This window comes from Podarcis pityusensis (genome assembly GCF_964106645.2).
Source record: "Podarcis pityusensis genome assembly, chromosome: 16".
Classification (NCBI taxonomy): domain Eukaryota; kingdom Metazoa; phylum Chordata; class Lepidosauria; order Squamata; family Lacertidae; genus Podarcis; species Podarcis pityusensis.
This window is the reverse complement of record NC_138041.1, coordinates 38,415,985-38,433,242: the sequence shown is the minus strand read 5'-3', so window position 1 is coordinate 38,433,242 and position 17,258 is coordinate 38,415,985. Positions and strand designations below refer to the sequence as shown.

The 17,258-nt window shown below is 41.9% G+C and overlaps 1 long non-coding RNA gene across 1 annotated transcript in view; it reads left to right on the top strand.

Annotated features, from left to right (window-relative positions):
* The window catches only part of LOC308465430, a 10,060-nt gene extending 547 nt beyond the window's left edge, over nt 1-9,513 (top strand). The window contains exons 2-3 of the long non-coding RNA XR_013980431.1: nt 3,809-3,877; nt 9,121-9,513. This is a non-coding gene — a long non-coding RNA (uncharacterized lncRNA). The remainder of the gene's footprint in view (nt 1-3,808; nt 3,878-9,120) is intronic.
* The last annotated feature ends 7,745 nt before the right edge of the window (nt 9,514-17,258 follow it).

Sequence of the window (17,258 nt, the reverse complement as noted above, 5' to 3'; positions counted from 1 at the left end):
GCTAAAGTGGTGCTTCAGGTTAAGAACAGTTTCAGGTTAAGTACGGACCTCCGGAACAAATTAAGTACTTAACCAGAGGTACCACTGTATCTTCCTCAACCGCTGTATGGGTTGAGAGTTCAGGTGGTTCTGCCCCAACCTAGAGGTGACTTCTACTCAACTCCTTGGCAGTTGTCCCAGGAGGGGTCCATCTTGCTCTCCCCAGCTGTTTCTCCTTTTCATTGGGATCAGGTGAGGCTACTTAATCTCTGGAGGCAGTGATGGGCCACACAATGAGAAACAAACGGGAGGTAAATCCTGACAAGATGCTGTGGGCTGATGGCTCCCAAGCCCAGGAATTCAGTGGGTCACCTGTTCTGGAGAGGGCCTGAGGGCACTGCACCAACAGAGGAACAGGTAGCCCTGGAAGGCTGTCCATGAGGGAATGTGACCTCAGCTGAGAAGGTTCTCCACCTTGGCTTATGGCTTTCATGGTTTAAACCAGCAATTTGAATGGGGCCCAAAATTGGACTGGAAACCAGTGCAGATGACAGAGCCCCAGAATAATGTGATCACGAATTTTCTAATATGCATGTTAATGCAGGCTTAATTAATTGAGCAATCAACCAACATTTTGGATGACAGCCCAAATGATAATGATATTTAGCATTTTTATAGCTTTTTCAAGTAGGCTTGACAGCAGATCACAGAAATCTCTTGCCATTTAATCAAATAAATATTAATTAAATTTACATATATTTTCATATGACTCATATATTTTCATATGCCATAATTGTATGCCATTCAGTAACAAAGTTCTTTGGGCACCTTAAAATAAAGAATTTATTTTTAAAAAAATAAATACAATTCCCCCCACCCCATAAAATCAAAAGCTACATGCATGCAGCAAAAGACAGCAACTACTCAACCCCCCCCAAAAAATAAAACAGGCCCAGACTGTATAAGTTATTTAAAGATCTTCACCTGGCACAGAAAAGACAACAAGAATAGTGGCAGGGAAGCCGTTTTGTGGCTGGGGTGCCACTACCAAAAAGACCTTTTCCCCTGGTGATTAGCTCCCTTGCTTTCTTTGACAGGGACACCGAGAGCAGGGCCTACAAAGATCTTAAAAGTTAGGGGGGCTAGCTTGATATGATAGTTTTGAAGAGGAAAAAACTTGTTTTGTTTTGTTTTTTAAAAGAGCTTTATATTTGTGTGGCAGCAGGCAACATCTTAGAAGCGGCAGTTCCTTCCAGTGCAAGTATGAAGAGAAAACTCTTCAGACAGCGCCTGCCATCAGCAGTATTTATATTTATATTGAAAATAATTAACTTTTAAGTGTGTTAGAAGGCACCCCAATTTATCACCCCCCCCTTTCTAAAACCTACTCTTTCTATATCAGCTATCTTATTCAAGGGCAGATTTATTACTCATTATTATTGCATTTTATTTACATACCACGTTGGAACGCCAAAGGCCCCTGAAATAGTGAACAGCATTTTATAACAACATGTACAACAGAGTACAAAAAAATCATAAACTAATCCGCAAGTGGAACAAAAAAACACAACATTGGTCAAGCAAGCAAGAGGGTCAAAGGGTCTCTTGCTCACCCTTCTTTCCATAGGCTAGAAACCTGAAGGGACAATGTGAAATGGTCAACGAGATAAATGACCCCAACTAAAAGTATTCAGGGTGTTCTCAACATTCTTTCTACTTGAGAGATTCAAGGTGGACAAGTAATCCATGTAATTAACTGCCAAAAATATTTTTAAAAGCAAAATTGGGAATACTTGAGATATTAAGAGTTTCCACAAAAGTGTATGATGTCCTACGCCCATGGCTTCTTAGAATAAAAAGAATGCAGCCTTTTCTTACAATAAAATAAAAGAAAGAAGTCAAGAAAATACAACAGCAGCATCTGAAAGTTGTAAAGCAACAATTAAAAACACAGAATCAAACCAAATGCAGTTAACGTTTGAAATGACCTGAGGAAATAAAAAGGGGGTTATCTGGCACCAATACCACCACCCCACAAAAACAGGTGTCAGATGAGTTTTTACGGAAGGAGCACACCAGAGATTAGGGGCAGAAAACCTGTCGGCTTCCAGATGGTCTTGGACTCCAGCTCCCATCATCCCTGACTCTTGCTTATGCTGGCTGGGGTTGATGGGAGCTGGAGTCTAGACACCTGAAGACTCACAGGTTCCAGTCCCTGCCATACCACCTGCCCTCAGCTTGGTGTTTTGACAATGAACATAGGGTACAGGCAGGTGTGTTTTTATATATTTAATAATGATTTTAATCTGCTCAGTTGGGCTTACTTCTGAGTGGACAAGCATACAATTGCACTTCAGTTGCCCACATAAAATTGCAGTTCTGAACACATGCACACTATGGAAACAGTGGGCTAACTTTTGAGTAAGTGCATAGGATTATACTGAAAATCTTAACATATGCATTTTGTCTGCTAGATGCTGATGGAGTTCTAAGGGAGGTTTTGTTTTTAAGTTGCTATTTATAGTTAAAAGGGAAGTCATCTTTAACATTTTCCTGTCGTAGGAACCAACTCCTAGAGGCTAAGGTCCCTTTGCTCCCCAATAAAATATATGAGGGGGCAAGGTCCCCCCCAGAGTTGATGGGCATTGCTGTTTAAATGGTGTGTGTGCAAACCTTGTGATTGTGCAATAACACCCCTAAACCAAATCTACTTAAGAAGATAATAGTGTGTCCTCATTTAAGTATAGAGACAGCCTCATCAATTTAATTTAGCCCTCCTTGATTAAATGGCTGCCCACCAGCCAACATTTAATTGGTTAATTTACCAAACAGTGCCAAACCTTAGTGATAGCAGCAATAAACTCCCCAACACTGCAACCCCCTTGCTTATTGTCAAGAAAACTAGGCAGTGACTTGCATTCCCTTCCCTTCCTTCAGGTTGCTCCAATGACTTGTGGAACTAACAGCTGCCTCTTTTTATCCAACTCCCAACTGAAGGCAGCCCTGTATATAGGGAAGGTTTTTAAAAAAATGTTTAATGTTTTATTATGTTTTATATATGATGGAAGCTGGTCAGAGTGGCTGGGGCAACCCAATCAGATGGACACGATATAAATAGTATCATCATCATCAGTGCTTTTTTCTAGGGGGATGCAGGGTGGAGGCATACCCCTAAACATTTTGTGAATCTAAGTTTGGCCTCATTGAGGGGCAGTATTTCAATACAGTGGTACCTCGGGTTACAGACGCTTCAGGTTACAGACTCCGCTAACCCAGAAATAGTACCTCGGGTTAAGAACTTTGCTTCAGGATGAGAACAGAAATTGTGTTCCAGCGGCGCGGCGGCAGCGGGAGGCCCCATTAGCTAAAGTGGTGCTTCAGGTCAGGAACAGTTTCAGGTTAAGAACAGACCTCCAGAACGAATTAAGTTCTTAACCGGAGGTACCACTGTATGAGTAAGAAATTGAGAGTACCCCTAAACATTTTTTAGAAAAAAAGCACATGATGATGATGATACGTCCCTATTTTCATTGGAGAGATATTGGAGGGTATGTGAGAGAGGGAATTTGATGCATTATTGCAGCTAAAAAGTTATCTAAATAGGAAGGCGACTTTCACCCCTCCCCCAATAATTTTTATTGTTTTTCATTTAAATACAAGAACAACCTCTAACTACAGTAACTTGCCCAATGGTAAATTCTTATTAAGTTCCATATGCAGTACATAGTACACAAGCAATACATTTATTTATGTATTCAAGTAGCCTCTCCACGGAGATTCTTGTGTTGATGATGGTGGAATTAAAATATTTTCCGTCTCATTTATAAAGGAAAAGAAAGGAAGTTGGCATCCCACCAAAAGTTTCCATCGATGAAGTGCCTTTAATTACCCTTCTGTGGTGAGTAAGGCATTCTGGTAGAGCCACATTCCAAATACTATTTAAGTAGACTTCAATGGGGATTTCTAGGGACTGTTTCCAATATCAGGCTATTGTTCAAATCAAATACCTTTATTGGCATCACAGTATAAAACATTTCAAGTCACTGGGATAATTAAAAGGACAAGGGTGAAGTTGTTGAGGGTCATAAGGTCACACTGTGATTGTGTGCACTTAGATATTCTGCTTCGCCCTGTCTGTTCCCCAAAAGGATGAATCGTTAGGAAACCTTTCTGGTAAGGTTGTGGCTAAAAAGGAGGCTACTAAAGCAGTGATATCTTTGTCCCGGGATCTGCCAGGAGAAACCTCATTTGACTTCTTCTTGGAGTTATAGGCCGGAAGTCCAACATTTTGCTCAGCATCAGTTGGCGAGGTCTGCTGTGTAGAGAGCAATCTAAGAGAATGTGGTCCATTGAATCAGGTACTTCTTGGTTGCAGGCACACAAACAGGCTTGATATGGAGTATGTGAGAATCTGCCTTTGGTCACTGCAGAAGGGAAAGCATTTAATCTCATGAGCATAAAGGTTCCTTAATGGGAGGGGAGTAGTAGATCCTTTAGATATTTGGCACAGGTTCCATAGGGTGTTGTGATACCTAAGGCCTCCGGAGAACAGAATCTTGGAGAATGAGGTAACAAGCGCTGTCTTTCGTGGTCGTAGAGCAGCTGCTTGATTATTTGGAATGTGTAACTTTTGTCACATGCTTCAAGGCTCTTGAGAGCAATGCCCAAACTACGAATTTTATCTTGAATTGCTCTATACCTACCAAATGAAATGCGATCTTCAAGCACAGCGGTTAAGAAGGAGTTAGATGTTGTTCTGAAGTGGACTTTCAGCCAGGCCTTGGTTGTAGTCAGCCATGCTTTGGTTTCCATCAGATGTTGACTGATTTCAACACATAAGGCTAAGTAACTCATGTATTTAGGGGCACCAAGGATCTTAAAAAGAAAAGTCGCTTGAATTTGTTCAACTTCTCTATTAAATGCTTGTATCCAAATTGGAATGCTGTACAATAACTGAGAAAGGACCTTGGCATTAAAAATATTTATTGCAGCAGGGACCATCCGGTTGCCTCTGAGGAAGAAAAAATGAAGAATCCCAGATGTGGTGCATTTTGCCTGGATGATCATTTGGCATCTGTGTGTTGTCCAGTTTAAATTTGACTGGTAGAATATCCCTAGGTATTTGAAATATTTTACCTGGTCAATGGGGTGATTATCTAGTCTCCATTTGACAATTTGACGACTTTAATAAAAAATCATAATTTAAATTTTTCGTAATTCCCAGGGAGTTGATCTGGCAGAAGGAAGAAAACAAGTTCAGAAATCTTCTAAGGCCGACCTGGGTATGAGAAAGAATTGTGGTATCGCCCACGTATAAAAGCAGTTTTATTTTATGTTGGCATAATGTCGGTGGATGTCCATTTACATCTTTAGAGTGATGAGCCAGGTCATTTAAGAAGAGGTTGAATAAGTGGGGTGCCAAGACGCATCCTTGCTTTACTCCTTTGGTTATATTTATTCTTTTTATCAGTATGTAATTTTTTAATTAAAAGCAGCAGGCATTGGTCAATTCCCATTTTACATAAATTGTGCCAAAGTGGATCACAGGGGTCAGAAGCTCCTTTTAAGTCTAGGAAGGCTACGTAAAGTTCCTTCCTCCCATTTTCCATGAATTTTTCCGTGAGGTGTGAAAGGACTATGCAGTGATCAGTGGTTGATTTGCCATGACAAAAGCCTATTTGTTCAGGCCCAAGAACCTTGTTAGATTTCCTTTCCAAAAATCAGGTATACATTTTGCCAAGGTTTGATAGGAGACTTATTGAACAGTAATTCTCAGGCAGATTCGGGTCACCTTTTTTAAAAATAGAAGTGATGATGGAGTTTAGCCAAACATCTGGTAATATCCCGAATTTGTCAATTAAAGTAAATAAGTTGGCTAATAGAGGGGCCCACCAATCCGGAATGTGCTTAAAAAGTTCACCAGGGATCCCGTCTGGTCCTGGGGATTTATTTGATCTTAACTTCTTGATTATTGAGAGTATTTCATCTGGTTCCACTAGGGTCCAGTCTGGAAAATATACATAACTGGGCCGATTTTGCATAGCTGATAGATTCGTTGGCGCTGTAAATATTGCAGAATAGTGATTAAACCAGCTAGAGGCAGGAATGATGGTGATTGTTTGGTTGGTTGTGTAATGGGTTTAGGGGTTGCTCGTGCGTAAGTTGCCGCCACTACTGGCTAGGTTACCTGGTTGAACCCTTTCTGACTGGACAGCCTCTAGCTTCGTGACTGTCTCAGTCGCTGGCAGAATCCATCAGTGGGCGTTTCTTGAACGTCTTCCAGCAAAGAAGTTCTTTGACGCCAAGTCTCCTCCTAGTCTCCCTGCGCGGAAGCCTTCTGCGCAGGGAGGGTGTGGGCAGCAGAGGACCCGTGCTCTCCCCGCTGGTCCCTGGCGAGGAGTCATGGAGCCTCCTCTCCGATTCCCCCATCTGCCCCCCTTCTCCACTGGTGTTACGCTGATTTCCTTCCCCAGCAGATGGGCTGCCTCTCTCCCTACTGGGACCCTCTCCAGCATCCCTCTGGAGCCTTCCCTCCGCCTCTAGCTCCGATGGCAGTTCCCTGACAGGTTGCTACCATCTTGAAGGGCACCAGAAACTATCCTCAATAATTCCTTGCTGTCCTTCACTTGAATTGCCCTGAGCAGATGATGCCAACGGCCTTCGTATAAAGATTTCTTTTTCTTATGGAAGAGCTCTGAAAGGTGTTTTTTTTCATATTAGGTATTCTTTTAAATGGCTCAGGTTCTTCCTGGATTGGAATACAGTGGCACCTCTAGATGCGAATGGGATCCGTTCCGGAGCCCTGTTCGCATCTAGAAGCAAACGTAACCCATGTCCGTGTGTCTGTGCGTGCGCGGATCACATTTGGCACTTCTACGCATGCGCATGCCGTCACTTTGAGCATCTGCGCATGCACAAGTGGTGAAACCCGGAAGTAACGTGCTCCGTTACTTCCAGGTTGCCACGGAGCGCAACTCGAACGCACTCATCCCGAAGCATATTCAACCCGAGGTATGACTGTAGTTGAAATGCTCGTCTCAGAAGAGATTTCTCATGATGGCATTCTTTGTCAAACCATGAGACAGCTTTACGTGTTTGTCAGGCTATTGTTAATCAGGCTGCTAACAGAATAAATAGTAAGTCTCTGCATTTAAGGTTATTGTTTGAATTTGGGTCTAATGATAATAAGGCGAGAGCTGAGTTGGGTGAGACATTGCTGTGTAATGTTAATAAAATATGAAATAATGTGAGACACCTTTTTCCCAAAGGAGTACACTGACATGCAACTCCACCAGGCATGAAAGCACGGGTCTCTCTCTCTGCAGCCTTTCTAGCATAGGGGAGAGAGAGACGCTGGTGTTTATTTTGGCTATAGGAGGGGCAGTTTGTAAAACACTTAATTTTTTTAGGTGGCTCTTCTGTAATACTTTGAATTAAACTAGATTAGGATTGTATTCAGCTAAGTCCAACTCAGAGTATACCTATTTACATTAATGGACCTTATCCACTAATTTCAATGGGTCTTCTCTGAGTAGGACTTAGCTGGTTACAACCCTAACATTTATAAGAAGTGTGGAGTCCCCCTGTTCATTGTTCCAGTCAGCATATATGCCCTATTTCAAGATACTCCATTCCATCTATCCTCCCAAGAGTCAACATCCCATGACCACTAACCATGCTCACTCTTCATTTGGCTACGTAGGTCATTTCCTTGTCCACTTTAGGGTTTGTTAGTTGGTTGGTTGGTTTTAAATGTTGATGTTGTCTGCAAACCTCAGGACTTCACTGAGTGTACGTCCCATCCTGTGCTGAGGTGGTGCCATTTTGGCTGCAAATGCATTGGCACTTGTGCCTCAACGTAAGAAATAAATTATTGCTCCCTTCCCACAGGGCATGCTTGCAAGAAGGCAGGTCCAGAGTAGTGAGTTGTGCAGATGTAGAACATGCAACCCCCTCCAAGGATGAGCAATTCTGCTAGGTCTTTGTATCAGGATGGATTAATGCATACTTGATACAGGGATAGGCCAAAATTCTCTTCCGCAATGAAGCCTGGAAGTAGTTAATCTGTAACAGCCTCTGCTGAGATGAGCAACTGGGCTAAGAAAATGCTCTCTTGCTTCTCAAGGCAGAGTTTGAAAATTTTTGGTTGACATAAAGTTAAATTAAGAGATGCATACTACAAAATACTGAGTCTCTCTGCTGAATCCTTTAGAATTAAAATGATTTTGACAAAAGCCATGCCAGGGTACTTAATATGAACAAAAGATAACAGGCTTGGAGGTTTCCTGAAAATTGGGAGTTGGAAAGTGGGTGCACACTTTCTTTTGAGTGGTTTGTAAAACACATGTCATTGACCTGTAAAGATACTTACAGAGTGTCTCAGAAGCTGTTGATTTGTGATGCTAAAGGCAGCAAAATTATTGGTTGCTGTAGCTTTCCTTGTGGGATTTTCCTCCTCGGGTGCCAAAATACCTTGCTTGGCCTTGGGTACTATACACCTTGATTGTGTAGGACAGGTGTGTGTTGGGGGGAGTGCCATTTGGTGCTCCACCTTAGAAGAAGGAAGTCTTACACTGGTCCCAAGTGCAACTACAGAGCTGGTATAGTCTTCTAGGTAAATAGATATTTAGTGAAATGCTTAAGCCAGGCATGTCCAAAGTCCGGGGGCCTAAAAAAACCCCCTCCAATTCTAAAAAAAAGCTCAACAATTTAAACTCTAAAAAAAGGTCAACAACTTTGGTTGGTCCTTTGGTCAGCCCCACGGCCCTTCACTTCATCAAATCTGGACCTCTTTGAAAAAAAGTTTGGACACCACTGGCTTAAGCTTTAAACAGAGATTGTTGGGCTCTCTCAGTTCTCATCAGCCGTTCTGGCCGACGGTCTGGGACAAAGGCTGCTGTAGCCCAGAAACACACCCACAAATCATGTTCTAAACAACCCAGCTTACATTTTAAAAGCCGTTTTGATGCTGGGATTGTCAAAACAATTGGCATCAAATCTTTGCAAATCATTATGTTGCAGCAATTCCTATAATCCTTGCAAAGTACCTAATCACAGAGGAGGCGTCTACTATCCAAAGCAGGAAGTTTCCTAGTGGATTGCAACCTTCTTTAAACCTTCCCCTTCCTTTTTTGTTCCTAGAAGAGTCTTCACCAACATGGCCTCTGCATATTTCATATCCTCCAAGTGTCCTGATTTTTCAGTGCTGGAATTACAAAAGCAATCCTGGCTTCTGATTTGATCCCAGAACGTCCCAATTTCCCCTGCCAGTGCTGCTGCTGCTGCTGCTGAACTTAGGGGGAAAGGATGAGCCATCCCAAACTGCGACTGTGAGGGAGCACCCCTTTGCCTCTCCTGGTGCTGCCACCTCCTCCCCATGGCAGCTCTTAGTGGCTGCCGGAGAGCGGGCGAGGAGGAGGAGGAGAGGCGGCCCCTGCCCCTGAGACCCAGCCCCACATGACACACTGGCTCTGAGAAGGCAGGGCCACCCTGGGCAGGAAGAAAGGGGGAGAAGAGCACAAGAAGGCTTGGGGTTTTAAACTAACACCAACTGGCTCCTTTAGATGGAGGATGAATGACACCTTATTTAGAGATGAAGAAGTGCTTAAGAAGGCCCAAAAAACCTTGAGAGACTATTTTGAGATAAATATGAGCACCAATGTGGAAAAAAGAGTAATCTGGGACGCAAGTAAAGCGGTTATGAGAGGGTTCTTGATACAACAGAATGCATTAAGGAAGAGAACTCAAAATGAGAAGGACAAAATATTGGAGAAAATAAAGGAAAGTGAAAAAAGATTGAGAATAAAACCAAAGTCCCAAGAGATTCTGAGAGAACTAAAGTTATATCAAGTACAATACATGAAAATGACGAATCAGGAGATAGAATGGAAAATTAAACAAATGAGACAAAAGACATTCGAGTCGGCTAATAAATGTGGGAAACTGTTGGCTTGGCAAATTAAAAAAAGACCAAAATTAAATACAATTACAAATTTAGAAGTGGAAGGAAGGAATATACAGAACCCAGCTGAGATTAGAAATTGTTTCCCGAGGTACTTTAAACAACTATACACACAAGGGCCATTGAAAGAAACTGATGTAGATAGATTTTTGAAAACAAATGGATTACAAAAAATCTCTCAAGAAAATAAATTAATGTTGAACTACAAAATAACTGAACAGGAGATAGAAGGCGCCATTCAAAACATGCAATTGGGTAAATCTCCAGGACCAGATGGATTGACTTCTAGATATTACAGATCCTTGAAAGAATGGCTAGTACAACCTTTAAAAGAGGTTTGTAATGAAATAATGGAGGGGAAAAGGGCACCAGAGTCGTGGAAAGAAGCTTATATTACACTTGTACCGAAAACAGAGACTGAAAAGACGCAGCTTAAGAACTACCGCCCCATATCATTACTTAATGTGGATTACAAAATTTTTGCAGACATTTTGGCTAAGAGACTGAAAAAAGTCTTGTTGGAAGAGATTCATAAAGACCAAGCGGGCTTTCTCCCGGGTAGACATTTGTCTGATAACATGAGGAACATAATTGACATTTTGGAGAAATTAGAAGTGAATATAAACACTAAAGCAGTTTTGATATTTGTGGATGCGGAGAAAGCCTTTGACAATATTTCTTGGAGTTTTATGAAGAAGAACCTACAAGGTATGGGGGTAGGCCAAGGTTTTGAAAACGGTATAAGTGCAATCTATTAAGAACAAAAAGCTAAATTAATTGTAAATAATGTGGTGATGGAAGAATTTAAGATTGAAAAAGGGACACGACAGGGTTGCCCAATCTCCCCACTGCTTTTTATTTCGGTCCTGGAGGTTTTGCTGAACATGATTAGAAGGGATCAGTTGGTTAAAGGTATACAGGTCGGAGCCAAACAGTACAAATTGAGAGCATTTGCAGATGACTTAGTATTGACGTTACAGGAGCCAGAATCTAGTACCAAAAGGGTTTTAGAATTGATTCAAGAATTTGGTCAAGTTGCAGGATTTAAATTGAATAAGGTAAAAACTAAGGTTTTAGAGAAAAATCTAACACCAATAGAGAGAGAGAGAGAGAGGTTTCAGAATGTGACAGGTTTAACAGTGGTTAAGAAAGTTAAATATTTGGGGATTAACTTGACAGCAAAAAATGGGAACTTATTTAAAGATAACTATGAAAGATGTTGGACTGAAGTGAAAAAAGACTTAGAAATTTGGTCAAACTTGAAGCTTTCACTGCTGGGTCGTATTGCTGCCGTAAAAATGAATGTATTGCCTAGAATGTTGTTTTTGTTTCAAACATTGCAAATTGTGGACAAAATGGACTGCTTCAAGAGGTGGCAGAGAGATATTTCTAGATTTGTCTGGCAGGGCAAGAAGCCCAGAATAAAATTTAAAATACTAACAGATGCAAAGGATAGAGGTGGATTTGCCCTGCCAGACCTTAAACTTTACTATGAATCAGCAGCTTTCTGCTGGTTGAAAGAATGGCTGCTTCTTGAAAACACTGACATTTTGGATTTCGAAGGTTTTAACAACGTATTTGGATGGCATGCATATCTGTGGTATGACAAGGTCAAAGCACATAAAGGATTTAAAAACCATATTGTCAGGAAAGCTTTGTTTAATGTTTGGATAAGATATAAGGACTTATTGGAAAATAAAACCCCAAGATGGCTGTCACCAATGGAAGCGAAAGCCTTGAAAAAGCTCAATATGGAGGTCAAATGGCCAAAATATTGGGAAATTTTGGAACAAGATGGAGACAGATTGAAATTGCAGAGTTTTGAAAAGCTAAAAACAAAGTGCGAGACTGGCTTCATTATTATCAGATAATGGAGGCATACAATTTGGATAAGAAAATTGGCTTCCAGGTGGAAAAATCAAAATTAGAAACAGAACTGTTGGAACCCAAAACTAAGAATTTGTCAAGAATGTATAACTTGCTGCTGAAATGGAATACTCAGGATGAAACAGTGAAATCTGCTATGATTAAATGGGCACAAGATGTTGGACATACAGTGGTGCCCCGCAAGACGAATGCCTCGCAAGACGGAAAACTCGCTAGACGAAAGAGTTTTCCGTTTTGGAGGTGCTTCGCAAAACGAATCTCCTATGGGCTTGCTTCGCAAGACGAAAATGTCATGCGAGTTCCTGTGGTTTTTTTTTCCTTTCCCCCCCTTTTTCTAAGCCGCTAAGCCGCGTATCTGCTTATCTGATAAGCTGATAAGCCGCTAAAAGCCGCTAAAAACCGCTAATAGCGCTAATCCGCTAATCCGTCAATGGGCTTGCTTCGCAAGACGAAAAAACCGCTAGACGAAGAGACTCACAGAACGGATTCTTTTCGTCTTGCGAGGCCCCACTGTAACATCATGTTCGCTGACTGGGAACAGTTATGGACCACAGGTATGAAGTTTACGGCATGTAATGCCCTAAGAGAGAATATTATGAAAATGATATACAGGTGGTACATAACCCCAGTTAAGCTTGCAAAAATCTACCATTTGCCTGATAACAAATGTTGGAAATGTAAAGAAACTGAAGGTACATTTTTTCACCTTTGGTGGACGTGCCCAAAGATTAAGGCTTTCTGGGAGATGATATATAATGAATTAAAAAAGGTATTTAAATATACCTTCTTGAAGAAACCAGAGGCCTTTCTCCTGGGCATAGTCGGCCAATCGGTGTTAAAAAAGGATAGAACTTTCTTTATGTATGCTACAACAGCAGCAAGAATACTCATCGCAAAGTATTGGAAGACACAAGAGCTACCCACACTGGAGGAATGGCAGATGAAAATGATGGACTACATGGAATTGGCGGAAATGACTGGCAGAATCCGTGACCAGGGAGAAGAGTCGGTGGAAGAAGATTGGAAGAAATTCAAAGATTATTTACAGAAACATTGCAAAATTAATGAATGTTAGAGTGATGTTGGATTGAAGTTAAGTGGCTTCTAGCTGTACAGGCTTTAAAGTTATAAATATATCAAGATTAAGGATTAGGATTAAAAAGGTTAAAAGAATGGAAAAATTGGTTTTTAATAGGTAAAAATTTAATGTTATAATATATTAAGATTAAGGATTGGGATTAAAAAGGAGGGAAAGAAATTGCTGGATTAACAAACTGAATTGGAATACAAAAGAGGGAGGTATGAGGAGGTCCGGGAAATAAGTAAATATAAAAGAAGTGATGAAAAGACGGAATTGTTTTTAACTGTTTTTTCTTTTTTCTTTTTGTATTTTGCATTGTGTATTTTTCCCTTTATTCTTAAATTCTTCTTTTTTATTAATGTGATTCTTTTTTTGTGAAACTTTAATAAATATCATTAAAAAAAAAAAAAAGAAGGCTTGGGTTTTTTTTTTTTAAATGCTTTTTGCCCCTGCGTCCAATCTTGGCCCTTTCCAAAATTTATTTATGGTGTGTGTTTTTCTTTTTGTAAATCTACCAAAGAATAAAATAAAACCGGGATTAAGTGGTTTTCTCAGCATGGTGTAGTGCTGGTGGCACTCGCCCTTCTACTGATAGGAAATGCTCTGCAAGGGGTGGGGACACACAAAAATGGGGCATCAAGGAGGGTCAGTTCCTGGGGAGTGAAGAATGTCCTTATTTTCACCTGAGGGTATGATACTTGATGGGAGTGGTAGTCCAAAACATATGAGAGTGCCATGTTGGCAAAGTCTTGTCTACTCTAGACAATAAATAAATTTAGACACCAGAAGCTGAGTGGACAGACAACTCAATGAATAGAAAATCGGGGGGCGGGGGGCAGGGGAAGAGCAGAAAATGAAGCATTGTAGCCATAAGGGACTATTGCTCACCCACCCACACAAAAAGTTACAGGTCTGCTTCTATGTCGCTATCAGTCTCATCCCCACCTTTCAAGGGTTGCACATTTCAAGATAGCGACAACCCATTTGGGAATTTATTCCAAGGCACAGTTACTTCATCTCTTGCTATGTGGTAACAAAGACTTTATTTTAACTTGGAATCTTACATTTCTATTCCCCTTTCACTCAAAACACTGTCCAAGTAAGCTTAAATTAAATTTTAGACAGTGGAGTATATTTTGAAATACATGCATGTTGCTCTTTGTAAAACGTTATAGCAGTTGAACAGACTGAAACTAAAACCTAAACTAAAACAGGCAAATGAATCATTTTACATTAAACCAGAAGAATCAACACATCAAACCAGGAAAAGCAGCAAAAGACTATGAAATAAAGCCATCCCCACAAAAAAAGTAATTTTCAGCTATCGCCAAGACAACAAGAGGGAATAAGCTGAATGAACCTCCTGGGGAGAAGGTTCTGAATGGGGCTACCACAGAGAAGGGGCTTGCAGAACCCAGGGTGGAGACATGTGGCCTTCAGGTGTTGCTGGGACTACCATTTCCATCATCCCTGGCCACTGGGCCATTCCATCTGGGACTCATGAGCTGGGAGTCCAGCCACAATTCCTTCCTGAGAAGTATCTCAATCCTAGATGCTGATTGTTGACAGCATATGCCCCTGTTAAATTCTGTTTGGATTTCCCTCTCTCATCCCACCATCTTGTGAAGTTCTTCAGAATTCAAGAAGGGTTGAGCAAAGAGCTAAGGTTGCATAAACACAGCAAATTCCAGGACGAGGTGCATTTGAACAGCCTCTGCAGCCCCAATTCAGAACCAGAATGCAGACTTGTTTCATGAAAGCAGTATCTGAACTGGAATAGGTCCTCTGCTTTTGTCCATGTAAAGCAGTGCAATGCTATTTATTTGTTGTGCCTTGCTAGCTTTTGCTGTAGCCTTTGTCCAGCTTTGCAGGGCTTCAGCGGCACCTTCTGGCAAAGCACAAGTAGGTCCATTAAAAGGAGGAGATTGTTAATAAACAAATGGGAGGGAGCAAAACTTTACAGTTGGGTTTGAACCTTCATCTCACCCCTAACCAAAATGATCAATTGTCAGGGATGATGGGAATTGTAGTTCAACATCTGGAGGGCCAGAAGTCCCCCATCTGTGCTTTACAGCCGTGACAAAAGCCAACATCCTTTTTGACCATGTAACTTTGGTCTTATTTAAGTTTGTGTAAATCACTCTAGGAACCAAGGGTAGGATATAAACTGAACAAGCATTTCTCAAATTCAGTAAGTGAAGGCACACACTTTGAGGAAAAGACTGAGACTAATTTCACTCCCACCAAAACAAGATTTACTTTTTGGAATTAGAACCTTCCTTAGATGATCCCACCACTTCTACTGGAGTCACCACTGATTTGAACATACCTCCTGGTTGTTATGAGGCAAGCCCAGAGCACGGACTCCAGAGCGTGGCCAATTCAGCTGTAAAGGGACGCGGGTGGTGCTGTGGTCTAAACCACTGAGCCTTGCCGATCAGAAGGTTGGTGGTTCGAATCCCTGCGACGGGGTGAGCTCCCGCTGCTCTGTCCCAGATTCTGCCAACCTAGCAGTTTGAAAGCACACTAGTGCAAGTAGATAAATAGGTATCGCTCCGGCAGGGAGGTAAACACCATTTCTGTGCGCTCTGGCTTCCATCACGGTGTTCCGTTGCACCAGAAGCAGTTTAGTCCTGCTGGCCACATGACCCAGAAAGCCGTCTTGTGGACAAACACCGGCTCCCTCGGCCTGAAAACGAGATGAGCGCCGCAACCCCACATTTGCCTTTGACTGGACTTAACCGTCCAGGGGTCCCTTTACCTTTTTTAAATGCCGCTGTGCTGAGAATGGTTGATTCAACCACACCTTAAGCAGGTTAATGGAAAAGAGGCAAGTACTGTGGTAAATCAGTGACAAGCTGGCCACCTCCCCCTTTGCATGGGTTCACAAGTGCCTTCACTTGTTTAATCCTGAGTAATTGAGACATGCTCATGAATCCAGGCAGTGTTTGGGAGTTAGTGGTGTGAACTTAGGTTAAAAAAAATGGTAAAGGACTTCCAGGTCAGCGCCATTGGTGAATGGCAGAGTTCCTCCGACCGGAGGAACGGGCTCTGTGGAAACTGGGTCTTCCCGCCGCGGCGAAGGTGGGGACCCGTTAGAAATCCCAGGCAGAGGAAGCCTGGGAACGTGGGGTTCGGCAAGGCACCAGAAGCGCCCCCCTACTCGCGGGGAATCCCATTTAGGGGCTCCGGAGCGAAGTGGGGTGAGAAGCGCGGTGCTGCAAACTGACTGCTACTTTCACGGAGTGAAGCCACACAGTCATTGCCAGAGAGCGCTGACTTTTTCCTGTGGACAATTGGACTTAAAACAAGTACCTGTGAGTAGAAACGGAAAATTGGATCAATAAATTGCTTAATTTGGTATCGAAGCGGGAAGGTGCAAAACAGGAAGACCGCCTTCCGCTTTTTGTATATAGACTAAAGCAAAAATTTTGTAAGCTAAAGCCGGGAAAGCTGTCAAAAAAGCCTAAATTTCCTTCATTCAGAATCACTGAAACCCCCCTTGGAAGCAGGAGAAAAGGGGGGGAACTCTGTTTAACCCCTGCAGGAGAGGGAGTGAAGAAGGATAAGTTTCCACCGTCTCTAACCTGAGAACGGGGTGTCAGAGACAGAAACTGCTGGAGAGGTTCATTGACTGTGAATGGAATATTTTGACAGATAGCTATGAAGAGAGACAAGTTGATTCTAATGTTGCCTTTTGCATTCTAAAGAAACAAAATATCTGAAAAACATCTGAAATATCTGGAAAATGAAAGTAACTTTCCTTTGCCTTTAAAAAAAAAATGGATATAAATAGAAAGTCTCCTCTAGAGGGAGCTTGTTAAATTGTTGCTGCAGTATACTTGAGGACCCAACATCTGTGACATTAAGATCGTGGGAACAGTCTTTTCTGACCTTGACCAAAGATGAGCTGGGAGGAAGATTGGGTGCTTGCTTTATGCAAGACAAATGCCTTGCTGGAACAGATGCATGAGAAGATGGACTTGATGAATGAGAAAATGGATTTGACTGTTGTGGTTAATAACTGTGGACAAACAGGGAACATGGATACAGAAATCATCCAGGGACCAATCTATGATTCTGTACTGACTGGGCAAGTGCAGCTGACAATGGAGGAAGATGCGGTTGCACCTCAAATAATACAAATGGAGAGACCCGAGGCCCTACAGGAGCATAAGCCGTTGTCATTGAAGATTGAAGTTGAAGTGGGCCAGGGGGAGTTTGGAGATGAGGAGGTTCCTAACTTCGGAGAGACCTTGAAATATGATTTTAAATACTTTTTGGATTATATCGAGGACTGTGGGGAGTGGGACTGTGGGGAATGGGCGGGCTGGATGAAGGGAGGTGGAG